Source organism: Lissotriton vulgaris, chromosome 11 (genome assembly GCF_964263255.1).
Source record: "Lissotriton vulgaris chromosome 11, aLisVul1.2, whole genome shotgun sequence".
Taxonomy (NCBI): Eukaryota; Metazoa; Chordata; class Amphibia; order Caudata; family Salamandridae; genus Lissotriton; species Lissotriton vulgaris.
The window spans coordinates 1,081,734,864-1,081,742,801 of record NC_141699.1 but is presented as its reverse complement, the minus strand read 5'-3'; the positions used below and the strand labels follow the sequence as shown (position 1 = coordinate 1,081,742,801).

General features: G+C 47.4%; 1 long non-coding RNA gene across 1 annotated transcript; it reads left to right on the top strand.

The window, feature by feature from the left end:
* Positions 1-1,933: 1,933 nt before the first annotated feature.
* LOC147684164 (uncharacterized) lies at positions 1,934-3,788 on the top strand. Its single transcript, XR_015301079.1, has 2 exons — positions 1,934-2,032; positions 2,526-3,788. It is a non-coding gene; the product is annotated as an uncharacterized LOC147684164 (long non-coding RNA).
* The last annotated feature ends 4,150 nt before the right edge of the window (positions 3,789-7,938 follow it).

The window sequence follows — 7,938 nt, the reverse complement described above, 5'->3', positions numbered from 1 at the left end:
AGAGCGCTCGCGCCGCCAGAACCTTTAATATAGACGGCGGGCGGGGCCTGCTGCCGGGCGGCGAGCCCTGATTGGTCCGAAACAGAGAAACCCCGCCTACGGACTGTGCATGATGGGCAGGCGCGTCAAACAATGGGGGAAGAGCCAGTGGCCCGCTCCTTTTCCCTCCCTCCTCCAGGGTTCTTAGCTGAAGTCGGCGCGCGCGCGTGCCCGTCTGCCTTCGCCCGTCCACCGCCCCCCCTCTCTCCTCAGCCCCCGCACCTCCTCGTTTGAAAGGAGGAGGGGGTAGCTGGTAGGGAGGGGGCTGCGAGGGGGGAGGGGGAAGGCGAGCGCCCTCTGCGCATGCGTGAGGAGTTTGCGTCAGGACTTCAGCGCGCAAGCCAACGCAAACATTGGAGGCGGTGGGGGCCAGCGGGGGAAGCTGGACGGAGGGCCGTGTGCAGAGCAGAAAAAAAAAACACGCGGGGACGTGTGCAAAGCCGAGAAAAAAAACGAAGCGCCATTGCGCAGTTTAAAATATCTTTGCGGGCTGTATTCGCGCAGCGCAAAATGTGCGCATTTAAAACTCGGTACTATTTCCCTCTGGCTTGTTGAAAAAAAGACACGTTTCTCCCCCACCCCCCAGATAATAAAATACAGAGGCACTCGATTGTTGTTCCTAATATAGCACAGACATGGTTTACGAAAAGTGAGCGGGAATTGCGCAGTTATCGGCAGTCTGCCATGATATCCTTCCGCCGCAGACGACGACAGCACAAATGTGACGGTTTTTCAGACGAATCTAAAGCCAAAACTGCAGATATCAGTCAGTTTTCGAACACGAGACATAAAAAGATCGTGAACAGAGTGCTAAAACTGGAGAACATTATGAATTGCGCAGCTTTTTATTCGTAAATCTGTAACTGCGTAGGACGAGGTGGAATGACGTATCCTTCCGCGGCGATAAGGCGCCATGTTTTTTTCGCAGAAATATATCTCCTTGCGCCTCCATCATTCGACACGTTTTTATTAATAACTCGGAATAACATATTTACTTTTTTTAACAATCGCAAGCAACACAAAAGCTCACTCGTGTGAATTGATCCCGTCGAAACTTTTGATTGGTTTTATTTAGTTTTTTTGTAGTAACGCGCGTCTCCTCCGCAATGTGATTTTAGTTTAAAATGTTTTATTATTTTTTTCACTTTGTTCTCGGTAATCGGATCCGCATTTAAAAGCTCCGCCTAATTGTGTGAAATTATCCTTAAACCAACACGCAATCAAGTGCTATTGATACTACTAGTGTACGCGTGTTTTTTTATTTAAAAATAGAAGTTTTCCATGCATTAATTTATCGGATTAGCACTTCTTTCTGCGCAGCTCCGTGGTTGCTTGGTAAATCCAAGTATTCTCTTCGTATAGATATAACGTCGTTTTCGCTTCCATGACAGTGGCGTTCCATGACATGGTGGTGTTTTTTAAGATCGACTTTTGTCTCAAAGGTGGAGGTTGTTATTAAATACTTTCGCCCGTGAGATGGCGGATCTCGAAACTCGCGGAGAACGTTCCAGCCGCCAAAATGGCGCCGAGTGTACCCTCTCCTCGGATTTGTCCGTTTATCAGACGACCACAACGGGGAAAATACTCCGCTCTGCCATGGTGAGGCGTGGCGAAACAAGGGCATGCAACAGCGTGGATATGAACTCCTTTTCTGGCGTAAAACTGATCAAATATCGACAGTTTGCAAGGATTTCGAGAGACGCACTTGCCACACTCGTCATGGCTACCGGTCGAAGACGAAAGGAATGACGTCAGGTACAACGCACGAGGGCTATTGGCCTAGAAGGCCTCGCTGGGATCGAGGCAACGCCTTCTTCTCGGCTCGGATTGGCCGAGCTCTCTCAACGAACACCAGATTGACGCTTTGCGGCTGTTGGTTTGTTAATGTAGCTGTCAGTCTTGGCTCTCAAACTGACGGTTTGTGAGAGGGAAAACCGGGAGTGGCTCTGCAGCTTTAGAGTTGGACGGCGTTAGTGCTGTGCAGTTTCTGTCGGTAGCGCCTTTTACTAGATAACAACGAATGTAGCGAGACTGTCGTGTTTTTTTGAAGCAGCAGATTAGTGTTGTAATTCAACTGTCTGCGTATTTTTCTTTCTTTCTTTCAGTGTTAAATTTGACTTTTAATTGCGGATGTTTGAAGCATTAATTTAAATAGTGAGAAGTAATGATTGCAAGCTCTTCCCGCTCTATTTAAGTGGTTACTTCTCCATGGCTAGTTCCTGTGTTTTTTTTTTTAAATACTATTTTTTTTTAGTCAACAGTAATAGAAATTTCATTTTATTTTTGTTTTGTAAATGTTTCTTTGGAGTTCTCAGGAGAAGGCATAACCAAGCTTCATTGCTACACTCCATCTATTTATTTGTGGAGTTGGATTGCTGGAGGGAACATTTCTATTATGTTCAAAGTGACGAATATGGGTAAAAGTTGTACTATTTTCCTGCTGTCCTTTGGCATGATTTGTTAAGAAAATGTTTTTATTTTTTCAGTGTCTTCCTGTGAGAGCTTCTCAGTGCTTCCCCAGAACATTTGACGGAGGAAAGAGAAAATAGCAGAGGATTGACTGAAAGATGAGCCAAGAATGTTAATTCATTCACAATACAGTATAAAGATCTCTACAGCAGAAAGCTACAGTTGGAAAAATACTGATAGTGAAAGTATGATTTGATTCTAATAAGTCTTGGAGCCTGCACTGTTGAACTTAGCCAGGACCACATTGTTCAGAAAGGATGCCCCAAAAAGGACTCTCGAGGTACGTGGGGAAGGCTCCCAGCTGGATTGACTGACGCAGGAAAAGCTCCAAAGTGCAAGAATATGCCCGGAACCAAAGCTCTTTTTCTTTAAGCGGTTGCACAAATCATATGGGCTTCTTGCCGTTGTGATCTTAATTTGCAGCCTGAGCCGGGGGTACTACAGCTGCTGTTTTCATCCATATATACTCAAGGCCACAAGCTGAAAACATAAAGATCCTCAGGCATGAAAAAAAATGTATGTTGGTGATACCCAGCCTGTGCTGTAATTCACAATCCTAAAGAAATAGGGCCTGATTTAGACCTTGGCGGATGGGTTACTCCATCACAACGGTGACGGATATCCAGTTTGCTGAAATATAAATCTCCTTCTGTCCTATTGGATTTTTATTTCGGTCAATGACGTATGTCACCGTTGTGACAGAGTAACCTGTCTACCGAGTTCTACACCAGGAGCATTGCTAGGATTACATTGGTCAGTCATCTTCACCTGTCCCTGAATGGTTCAAAAGAAGCTTAAGCTTTGTTTTGTCTTCCCCAGCAGGCTGCTTTGCTGGTCTGTTGACATGACCTTTTTTACTTTTAGCTCCCAATCATTGAGGCAACTTGTATTTTTGAAGTCTGGACAACAGCTGTGGGAACACATGCATTAGCAGAGGCTGTAAAGATGTGCTGCCCTGCTTTTTGGGCTTATATATATGATATATTTTTTTCCCAGTAGACTCCACAATCTGAGTTTATTGTAGATGCTTCATTATTTTGTTTGACATTCAACAGTAGACTTTAAACTCTACTGGTAGGGGCTGCAACCAGTCTCTTCCTCCACTCATCATTGAGGCTGACCATGCTGCCCATTTTCAGTCGGTGGAGTGGTTAATGGTAGCAGCTGACTGATTATACTGAGGTAGAGGCATTTTGATGTACATTCTTGCTGATCAGTCCTGTTCTTGTGTATCTACATTGTGCCAAATTTGTCTCAATAAACATGTTTTTTTACTTAAACTGACCTACATTGTCCTAATTCTTGCCAGTCCTTAGCTTACCTATAGTCTTTGTGTTGTGCTCTGGTACATATTTGTTTGGTGTGTGTGTGAGACTAGGAAACAGCGTGGTGACTGTAGCATACATTCTACATGTGGATCTGCATACATTGGTATTTTTCCTCCATGTTACTTTTGTCCTACATGGACTTGTATGCTCTTTCTTCCTGTGTCCATTATGCAAAACTGTAACTACTCGGGGTGAAGATGGATACACATGATTTCCTATTAGGTAAGTCTCCCCCTTTGCTTTAAAACATACCATTACCCTTATTTGTTTTGTGTGTAGCATAACCTAGCAATTAGGTGATTCTGGATGAGAGTATCTGAGCCCTATATACTAAATACTGAGTGTGCCTTGATTGCTCAACTGCTATGACCATGGAGAGTCAGAAGCGTAAAGGGAGTAACTTCGATGTGCAAGCTAGAATTTAGAAGTTTGTTTAGCCCTTAGAGATCAGACTTAAACAGCGGTACCAACAACTAATTTTGTCCAGTAACATCTGATTACACCATCCACCATGGATCATTCCTTAGATTGGTGGCAGAATAGGATTTCTACTTTCAATTCTGCAGAGGATGTTGAATACCACTTAACAATTTTTAATAGGTAAACACGACTAGAGGGAGTTTGCACAGATGGATTTCACTGAATGGGTGCCAGTAAATATATATGCAGGGTCGGGTGTTGAAGGCCACATGTTTAATTGAAGGAGACACCTTTTTGCCCTAATCTGGTCTTAAACGCAGATGGATAGAGTTATTTAGATTCAAAGATCTGTCCTATTCTGGGCACTTCAGTGGAAGATAGTAGTATTTTGCTTACCTTAAAAGAAAGTAGGTCTAGCAGTAGCTCTCCTGTTGCTTCTCTGTGCTTCTGCTTCTCCTGCACATCACCCAGGTCCTTATCTTCAGCCGACTGGACTATGGCAGCACTCTACGCAGGGATTGCAGCTCACCTTAGATGACTAAAGACCATGCAGAATACCACAGCCTGATTTGTCTTGGGTCTCCCTAGACTATCCCACATCACCCCCTACCTCCGAAAACTCCATTGGCTCCCTATAAGGAAAAGTTGCCAGTTTAAGCTCCAGACCCATGCATACAAGGCCCTGCACAACTGTTGGCCCACCTACTTGAATCACCACCTGAACTTCCATCAGCTCACCAGACAATTCCGCTCCTCGTCCTTTTCTTTAATCCTCACTTTTCAGCATCCTATGTCCCAGGTGAGTGTGTCTGTGACTGGAGAAGAAAATCTGAACCTTTCTAAGTGGTGCTGAAAAAGGTGTGTGTCACGTGAACTGCAGACAGAATGATCTGAGTGGAGCATCATCTCTGGGAGTTACTTGAGGATGCCACCTTGCCATGAGTCTAGCCGGAAAGAGCCAGTACTTCATCTTAGGAGCTAGGCTACTTTGTGGACATTGGTCTCAGATGAACAAGACAATGGCTGCTGCTTTCTTCCTGTGATAGATTTGGGATTCCACAGCATTGCGGTGTGCTGCAAGGGCCGTGGCAGGAGAACGGAGAGTAAGGCGAGGCTGCGGCGGCGCAGTGGGTGGGTGGACATAGGATGAGGCGAAGCCAGAAGCAGACCATGAGTGGAATGCGGCCTACACTATGGTAATGCGGGGGCCGCCCCTAGTGTCACAATAGCAGCCCGCAGTCCATCCCTCGCTGCTTTTGATTTCACACTGATGCGCCTGGCCTCCTGCAGCTGGTTGGTACAGGATGAAGAGAGGCATAAAGCAGGGTCAGGGGGGGTCCTTAGTGGCGTAGGAGCGAGCCCGTCTGCTTGCTTAGCATCCTGGGCCAGCTGTAGTGTAAGGGGAGGGGACCTGGCAGGAAAAAACAAGTGAACCAGGCAGAGCTTCACCCTGTTACTCTGCCTTAGTCCATCCCCACTCTGGTGCCTGCTCTGGAGAACAGGCATGTGAACCCCTGCTGTACCTACCTCACTGACCTTGCCTCAACCTTAGCTCAAACTGCAGCCCACAACCTTCAGGCCCTCCTCCCCACAGGCTCACAACAGAAAGGTCCTAGAGGCTGAGCCAACCTCGACCTTCCCCCTCCACCACTAACACAGACTGACAACGATCTGACAACTAGGGCTGCAGGAGCTGGAGGGATGAAGGCAAGAGACAGTGTGGGACCCTGTAGGGGCGAAGGCAGTCTGCTTCAGGGAAGAATTAAGCCCCCGGACCTGCAGCATTAAATCTGATCTAGAACATGATCTAGGATCTGAGGCCCACCAGCCCACTGTAGCAGTCCTAGGATCAGTACCACAGCACCCAGCTGCACTCCCGCTGCAGGAACCAAAGCATATGGTCCAGTTGGTCATGACTGAGGTAATAGCAACCCAAGAGTACGGACCGGAGCCAGACAAGCCACCGCCCCCCCCCCCCCCCCCCCAGTGAGGGGGAGAAACTGCATCATAATCGAGCCCATAACAATAACGGAGCTAGGAAGCCTGGCGCCACTCAAAACAACAGAGACCTCTATCAATGAACCAAAGCCCAAATCCACCGTACCACTTAACGGTGTTGGGTATTGGAGCAGATCACCTAACATCATCACTTCCAACCACACAGGAGATAACGCTAAGACATCAGCCCAAAGACGCTGAGCAGCTTTCATACCTCAGCACGCAAGAATGGGAGAACATGTTGGTCGCCTACACACAGGACACATAAGAAAATTACATATGCAACAGCCCGGGAGAGCCCAAAGAACAGGAGCGTCTGGAAGCAAGAGGATAATAGGAGACAGACACGGCAAGGGCAGGCTTAGAGCACACAGGACCAACAGAGGAAAAGAACAAACCAAAGTCCGATAGCGCTCGAGCAAGCTTCCTAAAAACAGTACCACTCTTGGTAACGGCCCTCCACTACCAATCGGACAAAACGGACACGCAGCTCACCCTACTGAACACTCTGGCAGTCATTGTGGTGGCCATTGATGGAAAAACTGGGAGTTCTAAATCCATTTCTCCAAAATACACAGCAAAAATTACAAGACAACAAATCCAGCTGCGGGTGCAGCCCAATAGTTGACAAACTAGCCTATCTCCCCTCAATGCAGAGTAACTTATTCACTCAGCTCAAAATGGCACCCCAAAGATCAAACATGCCACCCTCAGAACAGCAGCTCCTCCAGCAATACAAAGAATCATGGGCACCCACCACCGAACAAGCGAGGACCAAAAGTTTCAAACTACAGCTAAACTTAAGCCCATTAATGATGGATGCCAAAAGCAGCAACATCAAAATCGGACACCGGGCCCAACTCATATCCCAGGATGGAAACTGGCCCTTCGGAACCAAGAACAAAAGCAAAACAAAGAGGAGCGCAAAAGAGGAAAGGCCGGAATCAAAAGCTCGGCCCGAATCAGGAAGATGCCCTCTTTCCGTTCAGGTTAACAAAGGTCCAAACACCAGGCCAAACATTACAACAAACCACAACTCCATCGGAAGTGAGGCACAAACATCCCTCAGATCCTGCAATGGCTGTAAATCAAAACCATGCCAAAGAAACTACATGCCAAGATCTACCGAGGCCACTGAGGCATGCCGAGGAGAATGACAGAAACCCAACCAACTTCAACAGCAAAACAGATCCTCGACGTACCACGCCACGGCCACATCACCCCCCACCTGAGAAACCTGCACTGGCTCCCCATCAACAAGAGGATATCCTTCAAGCTCTTCACCCACGCACACAAGGCACTCCACAAGACCGGCCCAGCCTACCTCAACAGGTGGCTCTCCTTCTACATCCCCAACCGCCAGCTACGCTCTGCACACCTCTCACTTGCCACCGTCCCACGCATCCGAAGAACAACCACCGGTGGGCGATCCTTCTCCCACCTCGCCGCCAAGACATGGAACACCCTCCCACTGAGCCTACGACAGACCCAAGACCTGCTGACCTTCAGGAGATTACTCAAGACCTGGTTGTTCGATCAGTAGCCCCCCCCAGCGCCTTGAGACCCTCGTGGGTATGTAGTGCGCCTCACAAATGATTGATTGATTGATATCAATAATTTCCCCAAAAATGTAGAGGCCCCAGAAAAAGCATCAATAGGACAGCGGCCAAAGCAAACACATTTC